Below are 24,595 nucleotides of genomic sequence, written 5' to 3'. Positions count from 1 at the left end.
GGTGGGGGATATAAATTGTGAAAGGGCATGAGGAAACTGTTGGGGTTGATGGAATTATCCAAATTTTGATTATGGTGATGGTTTTGAGATTTGGTGTATATTTGACAAAACTCTTCAAACTGTACACTTGAGAAGAATGGCTTTTCCTCTGTGAAAATTACACCTGAAACTGACTTTTTGAAAAAGGGAAAAGAAGTTTGTGTTAACTGTACACCTAGAATGGGCTGGATAACATGTTGAACTGTTAGGTGGGGACTCAGTTTATCCCTGAGTTCTTAGAAAACACAAGAAATTAAGATTATAGATAAAAATGAAATATGGAAGGTCAAGATAGATCCCATGTAACTTTGGGTTTTACTGCTTCTACAGTGTAGTTCAAAACCTAAATACTTTGCAAATACATATGCTAAACTTAAAGCAATACTATCAAGAGTTTGTAAGAATTACTGTCTCTGCAAATCCATTTTACTTATCATTGAAGTTTGAATTTTCAATTATCCATTTTTTTTCTTATTCTGCCACTACTAAATATTTTACTCTAAAATTCAATAGTTCTTTTAATTTAAAACTCTTCACATAGTATGTTGGGAGACAGTTGTATGGGTCCTTTTTTACAAAATAAATGCATCTTGTTTTCTTTGTGTTGCTACACACTTGATTTCAAAACTCTCAAATTATTTTTTAGCTTAACTTTCTAGGACATAAATCACTATAAAGCAGTCTTTACTAAGCGTTCGTGAACAATGAATATTGTGCCTGAAGTCCTATATCATATCAGACACCATTTGAACTCATCACGAAAATTCTTTTGTGATGATTTGAAGGAGATGTGCCTGGTGGTTATGATTGTCATAATTTAAACACTTTCAAGTGATACTTACTGCATCTTGGTCTTTTTTTTTTTTTAAGGATTCTAAATACTCACTTGGAATAGGCATGTTAAAAGTCTTCTTTTCTTTAACTTGATTATTTATTTTGTCAATTCACAGAATAATCAAATGTGAGCAATTTTGTTTTTAGAGAATCTCAAGGAATTTTTTTTCTTTTTTTTGTACCCAGTGACTTTGTGCCATCAAAATGTGCTTAACATATTTTGGCCAAGATATAAACTTGCTTCTGAGCATTACTGTTTGGACCATTATTCTTTTTCAAAATAATATTGACTCAGCTATCAGAGTCTCAATAAAGCTCTTTTTTTTCAAACTTATATTTAAAGGAGACTTTGACCTGTGGTCTGTTTAGACATCTAGGACATAGAATGAAGCCTTCACTTTTCATTTGGGTGAATGCACTCAAAGCATTCACTATTGAAATGTGGGTTCCACAGATTTATAGAAAAGACAGTGTTCTCATAATTTTTCAGGCATGGGAAAGAGTAATTTTGAAATTACTGAAAGCAGCTGGAAAAAAAAACTTCAGTCTAATAGTGATAATAAAAATAAATAATGTTCAGATAAACAGAATATACAGAAATATTTGGCACAACAAAAACATTTCAGTGCTTCTCAACCAGTACCACTAGCGTCCCACCCTAAAACTGTCTAAGTTCAGTTAGAGATGAAGCCGTAGCACAGGGCTGCCGCCTGCCTTGCTGAATAAGGTCCTTGATGGGTAGTGAACATCTAGGCTGAGAACTACAAAGGTGAAGGCCAGGGGCGATGCCTCTGCCTTATTACCACTTCAATAGCCTGCTCAGCAGGAATTAACAAGTAGTTTGAACTGACTCTTTTCCCCCTTGGCCACAGCGTCCAGTCTTCTCTCTGACTACTTGACTTTCACCCTGTGAATTTCATTACGTGCCAAGTGAGAGCCTTGACGGTCTAACTGCTCTGTCTCATGACAAATCCACGGTGCTAGCCGCGTGGGGGCAATCTCTAATTTAATATATTAAAATGCACATTTCGCAATGCCACTGAGCAGGAGAGCTCTGCACAGGTCCTTCTTGGAACCAAAGCCTTTTTTTTTTTTTTTCCTCAGAAACACAAAACGCCTTCAAACATAATACACACAAACTCGTAATTTTGTGTTACTGACTTTATTGAAAAGACCTAGTTTGGCAAGTAGTGCAAGAAAACTTCCATTTTTTGTTGTTGTTGTTGCTGTTTGTCTTTTCTTATTGTGGTTTACCAACAAAATAAGCCCACAATAATTCTTAGCAAGATTTTCCCAATCACTTAAAAAATTTGTTAGGCCATATTTGAAAGCATTTTCCCAATATTTTCTGTGGAAAGATTGATAGTTTATTATCTATGTCAGAGTCTTGAGTATTAAGTAAATTAATAGTGTGTTTTCATAATAGCAATAATAATAATAAATTTTAAATTGCCTACCTAGGTAGCATAGCGGTTAAATGTTCACAGCTTTGGATTCAGACTACTTGGTTTCAATTCTTTGTTTAACTATATGCTAGTTATGTAACCCTGGATGAGTTATTAAACTGTGCTGTACTCATTTCCTTATCTATAAAAAGGGGAATAATAACTGACCTATTTCATGTGCCACACAGCTTGTCATATAGAATCTTAAGCAAACTGTAAGGGCTCAATAGACATTAACCAATTCTTAACATGACAATTTCATAACTATGCAAGAGAGAGCCTAACATAACTGTAGTCAGAACTACTCGTTTTCAAACTGTCACTTCAGCACTTTTGATTTCTGTTGGCTGTTTAAAATTACTTTCACTCATTCTCTTAGTAGCCTGGAAAACACTCATTTAATGACGCAAGCCAAAAACACCCTCTTCTGAGATGCCTTTGGGGTCACTCATCCAGTTAAACTTGACCTCCTCCTTTACTGTCCATCATTTCCCATATGCATCCATCACGGAGTACAGGGCATTGTCTTTCATTGATGAATTTACTCCCCTTTCTTCCCTTAACAGTTTTCTGGTAACCGCCTGACTGATCTCTTTCTCCATCCAAAAGACCAAGTTAGAATGAAATGCAGGCAATGCAGGATGAAGGACCAGATATTCACTCCATTTTTATTGGCTGTGTAACGTTAGGCATATTACTTAACTTTTAGTTCCCTGAATAAAAATGGGACAAATGCAGCACAGTGATGTGCCACACACAAAAACAATACCAAATTTTTCATTTCCAAAATTGATTGATAAGGTGTATTTTTGTGATATCTTTTAGTAATTAAATATCTTATTTAAAGAATATTCATTTTAGATATTCAACAAACTGATGCAGCAAATGACACATAGAATCCATTTGTTAGCTAGATTAAAATAAGAACTGATAGCTACTAATAAAGCATCAGCTAAATAAATCAATATTGAGAACATAAAAGCAATCAGTTTGTTGGGCATTAGAACTAGTATCTGCTGATGAACATTAGAATGTGTGTGTGTCTGTGTGTGGGGGGCAGTATGTCGCAGACACATACCCCCCCACACACACATTCCCATTAAACTCATGTATACGGCTACATAATGCAGTAAATCCTCAGCCATGAAGAATGCCGGGATTTCTCGTCCCACTCCAAGTCCTTGCCTGGGCTAGTGAAGCTCCAAAGCACTCAGCAAGGAGAGACCATCGGCAAGGGTCACTGAGTTGTCAGACGTACTGGAGCAAAATGTGCTCTGATTGACTGGCCAGACCACCCTGTATGCTTACAGTTCCTTATCGATTATCAAAGACCTTTCATAGATAATATTCCGAGCTGGTTATATTTTTTGAGACTTTGCACATGAAGTACAAAAATGTCTGTAAAATATAGCCAGAAGCATAAAACAAAGGTGAAAAAAGGAAGAAAAAAAGAAAAACAAAGGAGTAACGTAACATAAGCAGTAAAGGCAATTAAAAGCTGTTTTAGAATTAGTGAGCAGCAGCCGCTCCGGAAGCAGAGCAGGGACAGCTGTTAGGAGGAAGCCCAGAGGACAGCTCTGGCAGGCAAAGTGCCATCTAGAATGGCCTTATTGACATGTCTATAGTCATGGAACCTGAGTGAATCCTGCTTCATTGCAGTAAATAAATTGATAGACAAATAGTTGATTGATAGGCACAGACATCATACACTGCAGATTGTCAATCAGTACTGAAGAATACTCTGGTTTACAGAATTTTCCACACTTATTATCTCATTTTATATTTATGACAGCATGGTAAGGGTATCAACTTAGGCTTAGTCAAGCCATTTTGTGGATGGAAAACTAATGTTCAGGTATTTGAAAGGGCTTGCAAAGTCAGTAAGTAGCAAAGATTTTGTTTATATCTCTTGATCCCATAAAATATTCTTTGCCTAGAGATGTTTGAAAAATTTGACTTAACCCTTATAAGCAACATTCACAGCTCTCCAAATTTATTGAATTGCAGTAATTAACAAATTCTAATAGTTCAGCTGGAGACATTTCCTAATCTGTGCTGTTAAAACCTAGTGAGCAATCACGATACAACTGGATGGATATGGAACAGACGCTGAGCTCTGTATAACACCTTTTCAGGGTTGCACACAATGTATGTGGTTCAAATGTGGTTGACCTAAACAGTCTGTCAAACAGAGCAAGCAACTGATGGGCCAGTGAGTATTGGGATGTGCATTGCTGGATCAAAAGGATGCTGATCATTTTTGTGGTCACTATTAACTTCTACTACTTCTGATGTGTGAAAATCTTGAGTGGAAAATATTTCCATTTCCTCCCATTGTCAGAATTTAGAGAAAATAAACTTTCTGATATAAGCACTGACTGCATGTTAAACACGTACTGCTTCACTAAAATTGGTAAGACTTATTTCCTCCCTGGATTGCAATAAAAAAAAAAGAAAGAAATTTAACTGGATGTATAGAGGAATAAAGTGAAATTAAATATGTATATGCTTGGAGTTACCGGTGAAAACTGCTTTGAATGTGAAATTATTATTATTGCAAGTTGGAGACCAATTCAGGACATCAATAGTAAACTCTGTAACTTTTGAATTATTTTCTTCAGTTTTTATTTTATTTGGATACCTGAGAGTCTAGCAAATGTGAAGATCTGGTGCTTAAAGTGCAGTATCCTAAAACACTAGAGTAAAAATTTTTCTTTCTATCCCAAGGAATTTGTGTGGTTTCCTTCCTCCCTCCCTCCCTCCCTTCCTCCCTCCCTTCCTCCCTTCCTCCCTTCACCACCCACCCTCCTCCTCCCTCTTCTACAACCCTATCACAGATTATTTAGTGGGAATGATCAGCTTTATGTTTGGATACCATTACTGCCTTTTTCTAGATATAGACCTTAAAAAAATCACTTAATCCATTTGGATCTCAATTTCCTCAACTATAAATGTAGGTAATACCTATATACATCTTAGGGTTATTTTGAGAATTACATAGTGAATAAGTTCTTACATGGTGAACAGTACAAGGGCAGCCATCACATATTTTGAGAATTAGATGAGATCACATGTATATAAGTATCATAGGTATATAAACATTCCAAAGCAATGAGTAACTTTTAAATAATATCAGAGCAGAATTTCTTGTTTCAATAAAGTGAGTAAGTGTGTCCTATGCTATGGTTGGGCCAACAAGATTCAGATAATATCATTTAAACAATCCCCCAGTAGTTCTAATTCCTACATATGATTTCCCCTGATCTGTCACTGATTACTTTGAATTAGAAACAAGCTCTACTATGTACAGAACCCCTGGGTTAGACTCTCATATTTACAGCAATTCTCAGAACATATGACAGTTTGAATATAAGAAATAGAAACTTCAAAATGTTGTATATCTGTTCAGTGATTGAGAGATTTTTTTAATTTAAATTCATTTTGCATACTTAAATGACCCTTTTTGTTTCTATTACCTTTCTTTGTATTTTTCTTTCATTTATTTTAAAAATTTCTTAGAATACTATTCTTGTTCTTTGATCATTCTATCACTTTCTTTTCCTCACACATTATATCCAGAGGTTCCTTAGAACATAAAAAATGTTTCCAAATCAATGTCTCATAGGGCGATTTAAAAAGGCCTCAGTGTTTGGAAATCAGTGGTATACAAATCCACTAGTACAGAGATGATACTGGTAGGAGTATAAACTTTGAGTTGTTTTCCATGTAATAATGATAGATTAGGCTGGATGGCCTTTGTGATGATCCAGTGACATTTCTCTGGTTCCCCTCTTGCTTCATACATAGGACATACATGTCTACAAATGTGAGACATATTATTAATATACCTCCATAACTGACCCATATTGTGATAGAATTTGTGTCACCATAGTTTAGTATGATCGCGTAGCAAATCACATATGCTTTCAGTCTCTTTCCACTGTCACGCCAATACTTTAAAGCTACTCTCCCTCTAAATACCAGTTTAACTTAGTAGGAGATCTCCATTTCCACAGTCACTGTATTTTGGGGCAAACGTGAACCAGTCGGCATGGAACACTGTTTGATATGCATTTGACACCTACAGTTTTCCATGGTTCTGGCGAACCGTTACTGCATCTCGGGTCCTGTTCGCTCGCCAGCTGCTCCTCCTGCTTGAAATACTCGGCAGTTGAGGAGGGAATGTGCACGTCCAACCTCTGGTGGGTTGCAGCTGTGATCTGTGAGCCCCCTGCTCTCTGGGAGACTGGTTATGGCCTTCACACTATGCCTATTAATTAGAACATATGAGCACTTACTGGCATTTTATGAGGAATTTAACAATAGATATTGAATATTAAATGTAAGGCTGCAAGGATACGCTATAGTGCTAAAATACTAAAAGGACAGCCCTGTGAAGCACATTTTTTGCTCTGACTTAGAGGAAAATGAGAAAAGATTTTTTAAAGCATTAGTAGGCGACACATATACAGAAAGAAGGAAACAGTGCTGAGGAAAAGAGGAATAAAATGAACTTCTATAACGGAATCACAAGTTGACAACAGTAAACATTATTATTAGAAATGTGTGATTCAGTTTTGTAATCCTAATGGATCAAAAATATAATAGGAATTTATAATGTGATTGGCAAGGTTGGCAAGAACTTGACAAGGAGTGTTTCTGTACATTTTGTAACAACAAAACATAGATCAAACATAGTTCATATGATTTTTGTGTGCAGCAGCTAAAAAATAGAATGTACAGTTAATACAATAAATTCAGTAGGACTGTAGCATGAATACATAGTTTATATATGGCAATTTATCCAAACCTTGCAGAATTCTATTGGGTAGAAGAAATTGAGTTTTGATAAACACAGTGTTTTTTAAACCCAGAGGTTTAATCTGAGTCTTAACAGCAGCCCAGTAGCCCATGAAATATTTATATTGTTTTTCTAAGTATATACATTATTTACTGAACAGTCTATAAACTATTTACATTGTTTTTCTAAATACAGTATACATTATTTACATTTCACTGTACTTTGTCCTGATTCAGGTAGAATAGAATGCTTGGAAATCACTGTTTCTGAAGAGATTCAACTGGAAATTAGAATATGGTGGTGTAAAAATGTTTAGTATCATTGTTTGCCTCTATTTCTGGTTATCCCCCAAGCATGGGTTTTCCACTTTCTTGGAAGTTCTGGATAAAATAATATTCGAATTATATTACATGGGAATAATGCTAAAAGCCTGACTAAACTTTAGTACACAGAATATGACATCTAAGTTTCAAAGAAGTACTTGACCTTTCTTACTCAAACCATGAATTAAATGTATAGCTTTCCTTATAAAAGCTTTCAGGTATTTAACACTAAACATTAATGTGTAAAATTAAATAAAATAAAGCTTTACATAGCTCTTTGTTCTTTTGTGTCCTCAAGGACCACTAGGTACTCAAAATAATTACGGCATGAACATTGTCATATAATAATATGCTTTCATCTGGATGTACACTCATAAAGATGCATGTATGCAATGCAATTAAAATGTGCATATGTATTTATATATGTTTGTAAATGTTAAATAAGTGCTGACTAATTTTAAGTATTCAATAAAATGCTATAATTTGACAGCCATCGGGATCATAGTCTTTGTTGAATTCCTGCAAATAAATCAGTACTTTAAAAAGCCAAACGGACAGCTTGAAAGTGGCCTCTGACATGAGAAAATGTGAGCGTGGCCATCTTGGATGGCAGCACCAAAGCCAGACAGCTCTGAGCCACTCTGTTTTCCTTTCAAGAGACAGGCTTAGGAAAAATTTTTCAATTTAAATGTATTCAAAAAAGTGAGATGGAAAACATGGAGGCACTTGCCAAACAAACCATCCTAATTAGGCATCAAGGAAGACACGATACAAACATAGTAACTGATAAATAAAAGTCAAGTAAGTTTCTTCTAAACTTTAATATTTGACTTACAAAGTAAACTCATTGAAACTACAAGGAAAAATAAAATCTTGAATTAAAATGGTTAAATCTTTCTTAGCTTGCAGACTGGCTGTCTTCAGTCATTCGCTTGGAAAAATAAAGTATTTCAGTTCCATTTTTATGATTATATAAGACATATCTGAGAACTACATTTAATCCTAAGGAAGGGGACAATCTAACAAAATAGGGCATCTGGGTAGAACTCCTTGTTTTATATGTGCATGGGTCTAGTTACCCATGTATACAGATTTTTCATTTTCTCTTTCTGTCCCTTACCAATAGGAGTAAGCTGGGGATTTGCTATACTTCTCTCTCTAGTCCATCAGTATCATAGCTTCCGTGTGGATCTCCCTTCCAAAGTCAAGTCACTCTTAGAAACTCAATCTCGTTTAGACTGTTCGTTCATTACCTTGGAAGCCAACAACATGAGTGTGACCAGTCTCCTTTCACCTCATATCCAGACCTGTTAGCACCCTAAAATTACAAGTACAAAATATAACGGACTAGATAAATATCTTTGCTAGATTTGGGGCAGCTACAAAATTAAATTGTGACAAGAAGAGGAAAGCTGAAAAGCTAACTAATTAAATTGGTCATTGCCCCAAATGTCTCATGAAAGGACCTAAAAATGGAGGCTCTGCCCACAGAAGTCAACAGTTATGGTTACTGCCCAATTCCTCACCTCCTTCTCCTGTACGTAGATTAAGGTTATGCTAGTCACTGGCTTCAATATCCCACTCAAAGTTATGGATGACACAGTATGAATAGTAGTTTCCTTGGGTTAGTTGTGTTTCTTAATAGGATATGGATTGTTGGAATACATGGAATACATGTGGTATAATTCCATGATTCCATTCCATGACGTGTTTAAGGATAAATGGGTACTTTTGATAAACATGTCGATTTGGGGGATTCGCCAGAGAGAAAACAGATTGCATGGACAATTCTGGCAGTGTGAATTTGGAATGTGACTCAGAATCTGCATGTTTTAGAGACAACCCTTATAATTCTCATTCAGGTGGGCTTGAGGCTAGAAACTCTAGAAAACATACTTTTGAAATTATGGATATTAAAGTTACAACCTGCTAAATAATCTGTGACTCTAAAAACAAACAATTCCTATTGATACCACCCACATAGATTCTGTGCCCTAAAATACCAATAAATACGAAGCATCTCAAGAATGGATCTAGAAAAAAATACAAATACTCTGACGGTTGCCTAGTGGTTGCCAGGACCACAGAGCAGGAAGGAAGGATGAGGAGCCTGGGATAATGGACAGAGAGTTTCAGTTTTATAGGATGAAAAGAGTTGTCACAATTGGTTGCACAACAGTGTAAATGTTCTTGACAATCCTGAAATGTACATAATTAGGAAGGTAAATTTTATTATGTATAGTCTACCACAGTTAAAAATTAAAAAAAAAGAAAACTGTAGCACATATACATTGGTGCTTTCTGCAGTATAGGTCAGTGTCCCTCAAAAAACTACAATAGGTCTTGGAAATAAAATCAAAGGCAACTAAAAAAATTTTTTTAAATATAGAATAACAGTTAACTAAAACAAAGTAACAAAAGCAAGAATAAACAAGTGGGACTACATCAAACTACAATTCTTCTGTATAGCAAAGGAAATTTATCAACAAAGTGAAAAGACAACCTACTGAATGGGAGAAGCTATTTTCAAATCATGTATCTGATAAGGGGTTGATGTCCAAAATATATAAACTCATACAACTCAACAGCAAAAAAAAAAAAAAAAACAAATAAAAAAATGGACAGACAGAAAATCTGAGTAGACATTTTTCCAAAAAGGACATTCAGATGCCCAATAGGTACATGAAAATATCACAACATCACTATCAACAGGGAAATGCAAATCAAAACCACAATGTCTTATTTCCTCATTCCTGTTAGAATGGTTATTATAAAAAATACAAGAAATATCAAGTGTTGGTGAGGAGGTGGAGAAAAGGGAATTCTCCTGCACTGTTGGTGGAAATGGAAATTGGTGAAGCCACTATGGAGAGAAGTATGGAGGTTTCTCAATAAATCGATAAATAATCCTACTTCTGGTGTTTATCTGAAGAAAACAAAAACACTAACTTGAAAAGATGTATGCAATCCCGTGTTCACTGCAGCATTATTTACAACAGCCAATATTGTAGCAACTTAAGTGTCCGTCAATGGATGAATGGAAAAAGAAAATGTGATTCACACACACACACACACACACACACACACGAATATTATTCAGACATAGAAAAGAAGGAAATCACATGCCATTTGCAACAACATGAATTGACCTTGAGGGAAAATACTAAGTGAATAAGTCAGAAACTTAACAAAGACAACTACCATAGGATCTCATTTGCATGTGGAATCAAAAGGAAAAAAAAAGCTCATAGATATAGAGAACAGAGGTGGTAGACAGTAGCAATGAGTGAGGGGTAGAAGAAATGGGTAAAGGTGGGCAAAGGGCACAAACTTCCAGATATAAAATAAGTAATGGGAATGTAATGTACACTGTAGTGAAAAAATAATAAATAATAATAAACTTAGAAAGACAAGGATTCAGAAGAAGAATGTGATCATGAGTTTTAAATATTGCAGGTTGGAGCAGAATGTATATAAGTCTACCAACTTAGAATTTATAATTTGGACAATAAACAGTAAATTAATATATTTTTTTGTGAAATAATCAGCTCTGATAGAATATTAAGAATCTGTACCATGAGACCAAGAGTGGGGCCAGCCACGCCACAGTACATGGACACAATCACAATGAGAAGGAATAACTGACAAGCAGCTATTATAATCATCATTATGTTATTATCAGAAAAGAGGAAAAGGCAGTGGCTAAAAGGTTGATACCAATTGTTTAATATGCTAAATCTATATTAGGACTCTCCATTATTGCTTGCATTAAGAACATGCATTGCATCACAGATTCCCATATTTTTGAAGTATTTACTGACGCTCCCCAAGAAATATTACATAATTTACGCAAGAAACCCTGATGCAGACCTTTTCTACATATAAGAATTTCCCAAAATTTTGTATTCCAGTAGAATTTACTGAGGCAAGAATTGTTTCTAGTCAAGTGCATGTACATATCCTTCTTTAGAGATTCACAAAGTACATTAATATACTGAAGGTCAGAGGATGTCTCCCAGTAAAGAAACCTATTTGACTTAGCTTAAATTCATTTACTGCTTGTCTCACCAAGGGATTCTTCATTTATTTTGCATAAGCCCTATAAAATATTATGTGAAAAATACTATTATAAATAGTATTTAACACACATGAGACTGAATTCCTTGAATGCAGTTTCATCTACCAACAGATTTCCTTCTGCTCTTCCATCAAATTCACTAAAATATTATTTACTCAGACATCTCAGATCATGTAACCATCCATGAGGAAATTATATGTAGGGGAAATATGCTTCACTTCTGTATTCCTAAAGTGCCCATATTATTTAAATCACCATGCAACCCAGGCATAGTATAAAAGCAGGGTTATTGATATTTTTGAGACATTTTGTTGTGCTTTCACTTTCCAAAAGGGATAGTGAGGCTTGTTGATACTTCCTTTTTACAAATTTTGTTTACTTTCTTCTGAGAAAGTAACCCAAAATGTTGAATAATATTATATGAAGGCTATGAGAAGCTGTAAAAGATATTGTTCTCAGTTTAGAATAAGGTAACTCTTAAATTCTTCAGTATGAAACAGTCTCTAATTCTGGCATAATAGTTCCTTTAGTGCTTGAATAAAATGGTGATTGACAAAACTGGTCCCTATGGTAATAGCGCTGAAGATACTGGTATTGCGCATCCTCTGGGAGGCTTGGTCCAAACAGCTGTGCAGAAGCTGGGTCTTCCTTCACTGAGGGAGAAGTTGCGTGTGAGTAACTACACATCACACACCCATTTACAACAGCATGGGTGCTGAGCCCTTTTTGCTTTTGCATACTGTTACCTTGTGCAGTTTTCTTTCCAAATGCTACTTTTGTTGACCTTGATAATTATTAACAATAGTGACCCCAGTGTAGATTATCTTCCAGTAACAAAATGTTGCTTATCAAGACAGCCCAATAAACTCTTACATTTAAACTAACTTGTATCAGCGCCGTATCTACCCCGTGGTCACAGAGTGAGAGTACTTGGATAGCTGCCTGGCTGTAAAGCAAGCTTATGTATATCATTGATTCTCAAATGGACGAAAAAATGTGCAAAATTTGCTTAGAATTAAGGGTTTGTCAAGAGAAATGGTGTCTATGAGGAAAAGACTGCACAAATAGCCTCGTAGCAGCCAGAAGTATTACATACCCAGAGGACACTGTAAGCTTTTCGTGCAGATGCGAGATAAGCTTGCCAAGGTACCATATGCTGCTGCTGGAAGATTATTTTTGCAGTTTGGCATCTGGATCGTGGAATTACCATTCAATAGGGAAAATGAGAAGCATATGAAGATGAGGTATAAGACACTGTCCACAGCACATGGAAATCCAAGTTGTATAAAGGTGTATTTCAAATGCCATTTTGATGGAGAAGAAATTTAATTAATTTCTATGACTATTGCTTTTAAGTTTTAAGTGGGCACAAGTGCTCTACCCTGCTGAAACAAAGGAACTTGATGAGAGGAATCTGTATTTCCCAGTGCCAGTAGCATAAAATATATATGTATTTTTTTGCTCAGGAGATTTTGTGTCTGATAGACCAAAGACTGCAAGACAGAGAAATCAAGTGCAATAGAGGATTCTTTTGCCTACTGGTTTTCCTACTTTCCTTTAATTATTTCTGTACTCCATCCCATTTTTTAATACAAAATAATTTATCCAATGAAAAAACTAATTTTCACTTTTTTTTGTACCTAGGTTATCTGATATGACATGTGGCCCACCAGGTCACTGAACTAAAAGTCTATGCTTATTTTAAAATAGCATTCAGCAGCAAGAAAAAGAGTAAAAGGGAATTAATTTTGGCTGATGTATTGGATGACAAAATAAGATATAAGGTCTCCATAATTGTTTGAATGTGAGATCAATATACACATTCACACTGGCAAAAAACAAACAAAACAAAAAATTGCATCAAGGATTTCATTTAGTTACATTATTATAATTTAGTCACATTACACATGGTCTGTCCATTTGAAAGAGTGCTGACTTTTAAGCAATTTTGTGAGAGGAATCTGCAGATATCCTAGAATTTATTATAATTTTCACCTTTTGACTATTATACCTTAGTGGCTAATTAATAGCACTTAAATTTTTTTGTTATAGTTGTATTAGCTAGTCAGTCACAGATCAGGATATCTGCATGAAACAGCTGAAACACTTTCAGGTTAAGAAATCTTGGGATAATGCATGGAAAGGGCAGACATTTCTTTGCTCTTTGCCTCACTCCTGCTTTAGAAAGAGATCCCATGTTTTGTTTTATTTTATTTTTTTAATTACAACAGAGGTTGTCACTACAATAATGAGTTCATCTTCTGCATTTGATTTCAAATTCAGATACTTAATGGAGGTCAGGGAAAGTTATATTTTTCTCTGGCGGTGTTTACATGTTGCCAATAACAACTCATTTTTTAGCAAATTTGGTGAGGGGAATCAGCTAGGTAACTTATTTGCTATCAGGTAGCAACCAATTGACAGAATTCTCCACTTCCGACCAGTTTAATATTGTGAAAAGCACAATTACATCAGGTGGATTATTTCAGTTAACTCTCTCCTCTTTCCATTACTATTCTTCATCTATCTTGTTCATATCTGGTTCTAAAGGCAGCTAATTAATTTCAAAATGCTTTATAATTTTCATTTTGCATTCATCTATGACAAATCATATGCTTGTGTGGACAGTAAGGCAGATCTTGGTGCTCCCATTTTTCATATTAAAACTATTGAGCCCAGATGAAAGCTGAATGACTCACACAAAGGTATTAACTAGAAGCAGAACGTGGGTCATCTGATTTCGAGTCCAGCACATACACACACACACACACACAAACGCATACACACTTAATTTTATTCTCTCACTAAATCGGTTCAGTCCTTCCCATAGTGGAAAATTTAGTCAGATCTTCAATTAGTTTATACAGGACTAAATATGTACTTTGTTGAATTAATCTTTTAAGCTCAATTGACCAGTTTTTTTTTTTTTTTGGTATCATTAATCTACAATTACATGAAGGACATTATGTTTACTAGGCTCCCCCCTTCACCAAGTCCCCCCCACATCCCCATTCGCAGTCACTGTCCATCAACATAGTAAGATGCTGTAAAATCACTACTTGTCTTCTCTGTGTTGCACAGCCCCTCCCCATGCCCCCCCACACACTATACATGCCAATCATAAAACCCCCTTTCTTTTTCCCCACCCTTATCCCTTCCTTCCCACCCATCCTTCCCAGTCCCTTTCCCTTTGGTAACTGTTAGTCCATTCTTGGGTTCTGTGATTCTGCTGCTGTTTTGTTCCTTTAGTTTTCCTTTGTTCTTATACTCCACATATGAGTGAAATCATTTGGTACTTGACCAGTTTTTAAAAAATATATTAATATGGTAATTTAATAAAGTCTTTGCTTTGTTAAGTGTGTGAAAACATGGGGTTTTGCCTGATAAGTGATGTTGGTGTCCTCCATGAGATGTTCTATTACTTCTAACTGACACCAAGAAACAAGTTTAACTTTGTGCTTAAGGGGCTTTCACTCTTTTTTTTCCCCTTATAAGTCTTTGTCACAAACATGTATGATCTTATTTATACTTAAAGAATATATGATGTGAGTAATACACATTTAAGGTATGTTGCCAAAGGCTGTTCCAAAAGAACAATATTTATTTAAAGCTATGTAAAAAGGCTAATATTTGGCTTATTACTGTTATCTGCATAACACTTTCTTCATCTCCTAGTTTCAACAGAGAAATTTGGTCATTACGATAATATAATACATCTTTATCTCCAGATTTCAGTTTCAGAAATCCTCATACAGAAAAAAGCAACAAAGATTGGAAAGTCTATTTATCACCATACTCAATATTTTCTTAATATGTCACAATTTTGTCCCTGAAGAAAAGGCGTGCCTATGTACCCTGCAAGGAGGATACACTTGAACCTCCTATCTAAGCTATGTCACCTTCTTTGAGCAGGCATTTGAGTTCTAAAGGCTGCTGGGAGATTTGCCTGTCAAAAGAAGGCAACTCATGACCCCTCCCTACAGCTATCTTCGAAACCCATTTTTTAGAAAAATGTTAAATGCGTTAACCTTGTTCTGATCTTGGGCACATCACTGCAAAGCCATTCTCAGGCAGGGATAATTGAAAGGCATGAATTTTTATACAGGTTTAGCTGTTAAGGTATTTTTCCAGAGGCAAAGCCAAAGGCTAGCTGGGTGCCACACATTCAGCTACCAGACTGTGGCCGGCTCTATTGTCTCAGCTTAGCAGCCCACGAATGAACAAAGGGCTCATGATTTCATTCTTGGTATAATTTTTACATCTCTCTTTTCCTTACTCTGCACATGCTCCTGGTTATGAAAGTTGGGACTGCTTCTAAACTTCAGTTTTAAGCCAGGAATAAACAGAAGATGGTGTCGACTTGCCCTTTTTCAGGATATTTGTTTTTATGTATCAACACTGTAATTTTGTGTTGCTAGCAATAGGTAGCATGGCAAAATACTGTTCATATAGACTTAAATTATACTCGTAACAGGCACTATTAAGAAAGCCCACATAGTGTGGATCAATTGCATGATGCAAACTTATTGCTTTCCTCCTCTAAATGAAAATGTATATTCAGCAGAAGGGTCACAAATCCTCCAAGGCAATTTGTTTGCAGTTTGATTTACTGAAATGTCAGTGGACTTTACCTAACAAGACTATTACAGCAAATGGCCGTTGTGCTTCGTTCACGCATTCAGTAGATGGAATGCCAAGGAAGGCTCCAGAGACACCAAACTGCCAGCCCCTCATAACTCCCAAAAGGGTGATGCCATTGGCAAAATCCAAGAGAGAATGCCTGTCTTTAATGAGGTGTTGATTCAGGAACCATTAATAAAGTTTCATTGATTATAACAACATCTTCATCTGAAATTTGGCTCCTTGAAGACTCAATCACATCATAAGAAGACACACATTTTTTCTGGGGTTGATACAGCCGCTGTGTTTCCTCTTTGTATTATTCCAATGTGCAATAACTTTGTAGGGTGACAAAAAGTAACTACACCTTTGGTCATGGGCATTTTGTAATGCATATAGTTATCAAATCACTATGTTGTACATCTAAAACTGATACACTGTTGTTAAAAATCACAGCCAAAAACAAAACTCCACCTTATTGCCTATATGCTTTTTTAATATAGGTGTGCTTTGTCAAATGGCACATTTTCAAGAATGAAAAGCTGGCTTGGGTATGCAACTACCCTGTTTAAGCTATTATTTTAATTAAAGGACATGCAAGTATTGAATGTTGTTTTGAATAATCATTAGCTACGCAGCATAGATAGATTTATAATCAAAGTAAGGTGACAAAGTGGTAAATAATTTTTAAGTTGAACAAAGGTTCATCATAGCTGCTAAAGGATTATTGAAAACCAAACCCATTCAAATGACACTAAATCACAAATTTGTAATAAACGCATTTTATAATGAAATTTGTGTTTGTGTTACTTGTGCTGAAGGATAAAGTTAGTTTTTAAGTTTATACATAATTTGTGTTGAATATTTCTTGACGGAAAGTGGATTTTTGCACTAGCTAATGCTTTCTTGATCTCAAAATGTTTTTGGAATAGTATAAAAATGAAATGTATTCTGTAATATCTCACAGAATAAGCTGTAAATATTTGAAAAGACAGTAGAAATTATTGCTGCAAGTTCAAATTTCATAAGCTTTCCCAATAAAATGCAAATAACTTTACAATTGGGAAGGCATTATATTTTATTGTCCTTTGTGTTTTCATTTGCTGAAAGAAATTAAGTATGAAAATTTAAGGCTCAGACTTATCCCATGTAACTTCATCTTAACTAATTATACGTGCAAAGACACAATTTCCAAGTAAGGTCACATACTGAAGTTCCAGGTAGACATGAATTTTGGAGGGACAATATTCAACAAAGGACAATGGTCCATATTCAGTTAAAAACTGTATCTTAAAGAGAAAAAGTTTCCTTTCTCACCGGGTCTTCATGTGATTGTATTCCTTTTTATGTGTATTTTTGTCCTAATAGCCTCTTATAAGAATACCAACTTTACTGCATTAGGGCCTACCTCTAATGACTGCGTTTTAACTTAATCACTTCTTTAAAGACTCTGTTTCCTAATACAGTTACATTCTAAGTTGCTGGTGGTTAGGACTTCAATATACGAGTATTGCTGGGGTCCGTCCACAGCAGCTAGTGATTCCTTAATGATTGTCTCTGTTTTTACTCTAATGTCTTGTGACGTATTTATGAATATTTTTCAAATGCTCATAATGGAGTTTGAAACCATAATGTTATATCTCAGAAATGATAAAACAAAACAAAAAAAGACTCTGCTGAGAGAGTTATGGCCAAGATGAGAAAAAAGAAGGAAATATTCAGTTTGCCAAAGCAGATATTCAGCAGCCTAGAGCTGCAAAGGTAGGTGGGGATTGGGAGACAGTTGCAGGAAGAGGTTCTAATGCCATGCCAGAGTTTTCCCAGGCAGCCCAAACACTGCCCACTATTTACATTAAACAGTAATATTTATTACCTGCATTGCCACTGTGATGGAGAGCTGGTCCGGCAATGCTGGGTTGTGCCTGGGGGTCCAATCGTTAAGAAACAGTAGGAATTCACCACAGTAACATTCTTAAATTTCGCTATGTCACAGATGGTCTTAGAGCCACTGGTGAAATCTAAGTATTACCTCCATTTGCCCCTCGACTACCTCTTCCCTCAGTCGGCCGGGAGAATGCATAGTCTGTCCTGGTCTCCTTCATTTACTACCCAGCGAGGTTCTTGCCATGACAACAGGAAAGCCGCATTCAAGTCTGTTTATTCATTTCAGTTCGATCTGCGCTATATCAAGGAGAAATTCCTCTGTGTTTTAAAAACGTGGATGCCATCTTTTCTACTTTCTGGCATTGAATCAGAGCTTACCCAACAATCATTAATTCATTTATTCACCCATTCAGCAAAGTGAATGCCTATGATGTACAGGGCACTGTTAAACATTTGGGAGCTTGCTGTGGGGCACAGAATCTTACACTGACAGCATGTCCCTCTCTTAATGAGCCACATAATTGAGATTATTTTAGGGGAAATAGAACTTTGCTGTCATAATCTGTCTTGGGACAAATTAGGGGAGAGAAGGGGGCATGAAGGCGTTGTTTTTCTCAATTGTGATCTTCCTCTGTGACTTTATTGCTGTAAAATTGTTGTATAATTGCTTAAGCGTTGGGAGGAATTAAACTGTTGTTGTTACTATTATTATTTACCAAATGAAGGCATTTTGTTTAATAATGATCCAGGACTAATAATGGGTAGAGTCAAGATGAAAAAAGGATTAAAATAATAATGAATGGCTTAAAACGGAATTGCTTATGGATTTACTGAATGTTTGGGGATTTGGGTGCTGTGTTTTAATTGAGGTATAACTTGATGGTCCTTAAACCATACATACAAACTCTCATTATAAGTATGTATTAGTCCAATTTTTTGCCAAAAGATAGCAGACTTGCTGGGAAATGTGACAGCCCCCATGGATCACGTACCAGTGAAGCACGGTTTCATTTCACTTCCTGGTCAACAGATTTGCAAAGGAGGCCTGCACTTAGAAGATCCACTATTTGCTGGGGTGGAATCTTACTCAGTCTGCTACCCTGGAGACACTTGGGTTGTCTGAGGACAACCTGGACACTACCTCTGCTTTTAACCTCATCTATGGCCAAGGGAAGAATCTGGCTTTGCCATGTTTGAGAACACGATAGAACAACACGTGTAAATTTATCTGAAAACAAGTATATAAAATTCTAATGTAAAAATAGTACATACGTGGATGGGCAGATGAGGAATTCTACGGAATCGATCCTCAGTGAAACTATCATAACTGGTGCAAATTATATAAACAATAGCCATTTAAAGTCTCTGGAAATTGTCCTAAGAGCACATGGCAAGTGAGGAAAATCAATTCAAGAAAATCAGATGAAGTTCTGAAACACCCGTGACATTGTGGCATTTGAGTGACAAAATGCTCCCTCCCACCAACCCCCAGCTCAGACTGATGGAACCTCCACGGAGGGGACATATGGGGAAGATGATGGGGCTCCCCCACCCCCAGCCAGCTCATAGTCAACAGCTATCATGTATCTCCTTTAGGGGCATGTAGCCAGGATTTCTTATCCACACCCAAGCTGTGTTTCAGAAGCTAAAATCCTGCAAGTGTGGCCTAGAGTAGAGGCCTACCTTCCTCCGCCCAGCCCACACTCACAGGGCCTGTCATCTACCCTAGGCATGGCAGGCTGAGAATATAGGGCTCTCTGCTACCCTTGTCCAGGTCGTACGTAGCACAGAGGTTCCACACCACGTGAGGCAAGCCAGAACCAGTGGCTACTGCCCTTGTCCGGAACCCTGCTCCTTCCCCAAGACAGTTTCTCTGAGAAGCAGGCCACTGTCCAAGTCCTAGCTCCAAAGCAATGGCTTAGAGATTTTCCCCAGAAGCGGCAGGCAATGAGGACCTGTCGGCCTGTCTCTCTCTCTAAAGGGACTGACTGTATCTAGGAAAGAGTATGGGGAATTTGAAACCAAAATGTGCTTTAGAAAACAATGAAAATTTTTGTGGTACACAATTAGGTGGAGACTGGTAGCTCCATGGAGAGAGCAACCTAAACTGTACACGGTCTAGTTCACTAATGGGAACCAGGAAAAGAGAATCTTTTCTGGTCAGAAGAATCAGCAAAGGAGAATCTTCCAAGAGTTGAAATAACCTCCAACTACTCCTGCAAAGAGGTCCAAATATAACAAATCAGACTATGGAGTAATTTACACCATAAGGTATTGTTGAAAACAATAGAGTAAATAATATTTACGGGCACCCCAGCTGAAAAACAAATTTAGATTCTGTGTTAATACCTTGATATGGATAAAAGCTGAGTTAATGCTGTAGTGACCTGCTTCATATCTAACACACTAAGGAATCTCTGTGGCAATATTTAGAAATAAGGAATAAACAGTTCACTCAGCACAAAAGATGGATAAGTTCCCTTACAACTTCATTTATAATTTAAAATAATTAGAAAGTATATAAAATGTGCTTCTGTTAGCATTTTGTGAGTCTTTTTGGTTGCTTTTAGTTCATCACAGACATCTTTTGTTATCACTGAAATCTAATTTAAAGTGTTCACTTTTGAGAGAATTTTTCGGTGAGGTCACAGTGAAAGTCCATACTGAGAAAAAGATTGTTTCATAGCAAATAGTTGTGATGATGGTGGTATTGGCACACTTTGAGGGTATAACTACACCTATGAAGAGAGTGCCATGAAAGAGAGGAAGCGATTTTAAATATTTCCTTAATTTCTAAATAAAGAAAGAGGCACAAAAGATCAACTGACTACATTTTGTAAAATAAGCAGCATTACTTTAACAAGAATAGTCTGTGGATCCCAAAGTTGCTTATCATGCATATAGATTTGATGTTTTGTATCTTGACCTTGGATAAATTGCCTACACTCTGTTTATCATAATGTCATCTTTAATAAAATTGTAATAACTTTCACCTCTTAGAATTATACTGAAAACTTTCCTTTGATTGAGTGTAAAAGTCTTTTCAATCTGTTTATAACTGATGCCAAAAGAGCAAGGTGATTGATTTAGTCATTGCAATAAAACACCTGTCAATTCAGTAAAATGATCAAAGTTGCTATTTTAGCTTGTCACTATGGAAACCTCACTACTCATAGTTTCACTTTTTAACACACTATAATGCTAATATATACACTCAGAGTACACATTTAACTTCCCATACCTGAGGCTATATACATGTATTAAGTTTCTGTGTCTTTTGAGTCCTTTAAGACGTGGTGGGCTAATGATAATGAAGGATCAACTCATTTGTGATTGGTTTTATTCACGTTTCAGTTTTTGTCTTAATTAATTCCTTACTGAAGACATTGCATCCGTTTTCTTGCCTGGGAGCCAAAAGTGTCACAAGGTAGAGGGTCTGGAGTCAGCGAATCATGCTGATTTCTAGTCCTTCTCGGACTCCAGATGGAAGAAAAGGAAACCTTAATCCTGTTAAGATGAAATATTTGCCATTTGCCTTACCCAGTACACATAGCAGTAAATTGGTAAATTTATGAGAATTAGATGTGTTAAATGAGAAGGCTGGGCTAAGAATATTAGAATTTAAATGGTGCTTATATTATCATTGTTTAAAAATATGGTTGGTAGAAATTATTACAGGTCCCCAAACCCAGAAATTTAGGCCATAACAAATGAAGTTTACTTTTCCAATTTGACCCATAAAGACACAATCAAGTTTTAGTGAGACTGTAAATACCAGTGATATTTTATTTCCTTGAGAAAAATGACCACAAAATTATATATGCTTGAAATAATTTTTGTAGTTAATATTTGACATGCATATTTTCCCACCTATTTGTGTTATTAATGTCACTTGTCCCTTCAGAAGTATACTTTTTAAAATTATATCTATTTTGTATAACTTGAATATCATCCACTGAAATACATTAAAAATTTAAATTTGAATAATACATCACTAGTTTAAAAAAGTTGGACAATAAAAATGGCCCATTTGGATAATCTAGGATTATCTTCCTATCTCAATATCCTGTAGCAATTACATGGGCAAACTTTCTGTCGTTTCAGGAATTAGGACAGGGCCATCTTTAGGAGGTTATTATTCTGCCTTCCATAAATTCCTAGCATATTGTCTCCAGTGTATTAGTGCTGCCTTCCAAATGCTGTCTACTTTTTGGGTCCCTTTTCTCTCTTCCTATTCACCCTTGCACTCAATCTATTTCGGTTTCCTGTCCAGTCTTCCACTGGCCTAAAATCCCTATGGCTTTCTTTTACTCACTGTACATAAAATTTGTCAAATTTCATCTTACTTGATTTCTTATTAATGGTTGGCACACTTACCTACTCACATCTTCTAAAAAATTTCTCAGGCTATTCCCGTAATGCTACATATATAATCTTGAATTGGTTTAAAATACAAAACACAGTGGTTCAACATTTACCCATGTTATCAGTTCCTCACCCAGTTCAGTGCAGTCACTGTCCATCAGTGTAGTAAGATGTTACACAATCATGAACTGTATTCTCCATGCTGTGCCACCATCCTCGTGACCAACCTATACTATGTTTGTGAATTATTGTGCCCCTTAATCCTCTTCCCCCTACCTGCCAACCTCCCCAGTCATTCCCCCTTGGTAACCACTAGTCCCTTTTCAGTGTCTGTGAGTCTACTACTGCTTTGTTCCTTCTGTTTTGCTTTGTTTTTATATTCCACAAATAAGTGAAACCATTTGGTACTTGTCTTTTTCCATCTGGCTTATTTCACTGACCATAATATCTTCTAGATCCATCCATGCTGTTGCAAATGGGAAGATTTCTTTTCTTTTTATGATGAATAATATTCCATCATATATATGTACCATATCTTCTTTATCCATTCACCTATCAATGAACACTTCGGTTGCTTCCATATCTTGGCTATTTCAATTAATGCAGTGATAACCATGGGGGTGCATGCATATTTTTGAATCACGGATTTTGTTTTCTTTAGGTAAATTCCTAGGAGTGGAATTCCAGGGTCAAATGGTATTTCTATTTTTAGTTTTTGAGGAACATCCATATTGCTTTCCACAACAGTTGAACCAATTTACATCCCCACCACAGGGTAGGGGGTTCTCCTTTCTCCACATCCTTTCCAGCATTTATTGTTCTTTGTCTTTTGGATGGTGGTCATCCTAACTGGTGTGAGCTGATATCGCATTGTGGTTTTAATTTGCATTTCCCTGATGATTAGTGATGTGGAGCATCTTTTCATGTGTCTGTTGGCCATCTGCATTTCTTCTTTGGAGAAGTGTCTGTTCAGGTCCTCTGCCCATTTTTTAACCAGGTTATTTGTTTTTTTGGGTGTTGAGGCATGTGAGTTCTTTATATATTTTGGATGTTAACCCCTTATCAGATATGTCATTTACAAATATATTCTCCCATACTGTAGGATACCTTTTTGTTCTGATAGTGTCCTTTGCTGTAGAGAGCTTTTTAGTTTGATGTAGGTTTTCACTTTGTAGTTTGTTTCCCTTGCCGGAGGAGGTGTGTCCAGGAAAATGTTGCCTATTCAAGATATTTTTTGCCTTTGTTTTTTCCAAAGAGTTTTAGGTTTCTTGACTTACATTCAGGTCTTAATCCATTTCAAGTTTACTTTTGTGTATGGAGTTAGACAGTAACCCGGTTTCATTCTCCACATGTAGCTGTCCAGTTTGCCAACAATACTTGTTGAAGAGGCTGTCATTTCTCCATTGTATGTCCATGGCTCCTTTATCACATATTAATTAGCCATATATATGTGGGTTTATATCTGGACTCTATTCTGTTCCATTGGTCTATGGGTCTATTTCTGTGCCAGTACCAAATTGTTTTGATTACTGTGGTTTTTTAGTAAGCTTGAAGTCAGAAAGTGTAATCCCCCCAATTTGGTTGTTCTTTCTCAGGATTGCATTGGCTGTTTGGGATCAGGATGGCTATTTTGACAATATTAATTCTTTCTATTCATGAGCAGAGGATAGATTTCCATTTATTGGTGTCTTCTTTAATTTCTCTCATGATTGTCTTGTAGTTTTCAGGGTATAGGTCTTTCACCTCCTTGATTAGGTTTATTCCTACATATTTTATTATTATTATTTTTATTTTTATTATTTTTTATTTTGGTATCATTAATCTACAATTACATGAAGAACATTATTTACTAGGTTCCCCCCTTCACCAAGTCCCCCCCCACATAGTCCTTCACAGTCACTGTCCATCAGCGTAGTAAGATGCTGTAAAATCACTTCTTGTCTTTGTGTTGCACAGCCCTCCCCGTGTCCCCCACACTATACATGCTAATCCTAATGCCCCCTTTCTTTTTCCCCACCCTTATCCCTCCCTTCCCACCCATTGTCCCCAGTCCCTTTCCCTTTGGTAACTGTTAGTCCATTGTTGGGTTCTGTGATTCTGCTGCTGTTTTGTTCCTTCAGTTTTCCTTTGTTCTTATACTCCACATATGTCTGAAATCATTTGGTACTTGTCTTTCTCCACCTGGCTTATTTCACTGAGCATAATA

This window comes from Manis pentadactyla, chromosome 7, assembly GCF_030020395.1.
Source record: "Manis pentadactyla isolate mManPen7 chromosome 7, mManPen7.hap1, whole genome shotgun sequence".
Lineage (NCBI taxonomy): Eukaryota > Metazoa > Chordata > Mammalia > Pholidota > Manidae > Manis > Manis pentadactyla.
The sequence above is the reverse complement of the archived record's forward strand: the minus strand, read 5'-3'. Positions refer to the sequence as shown.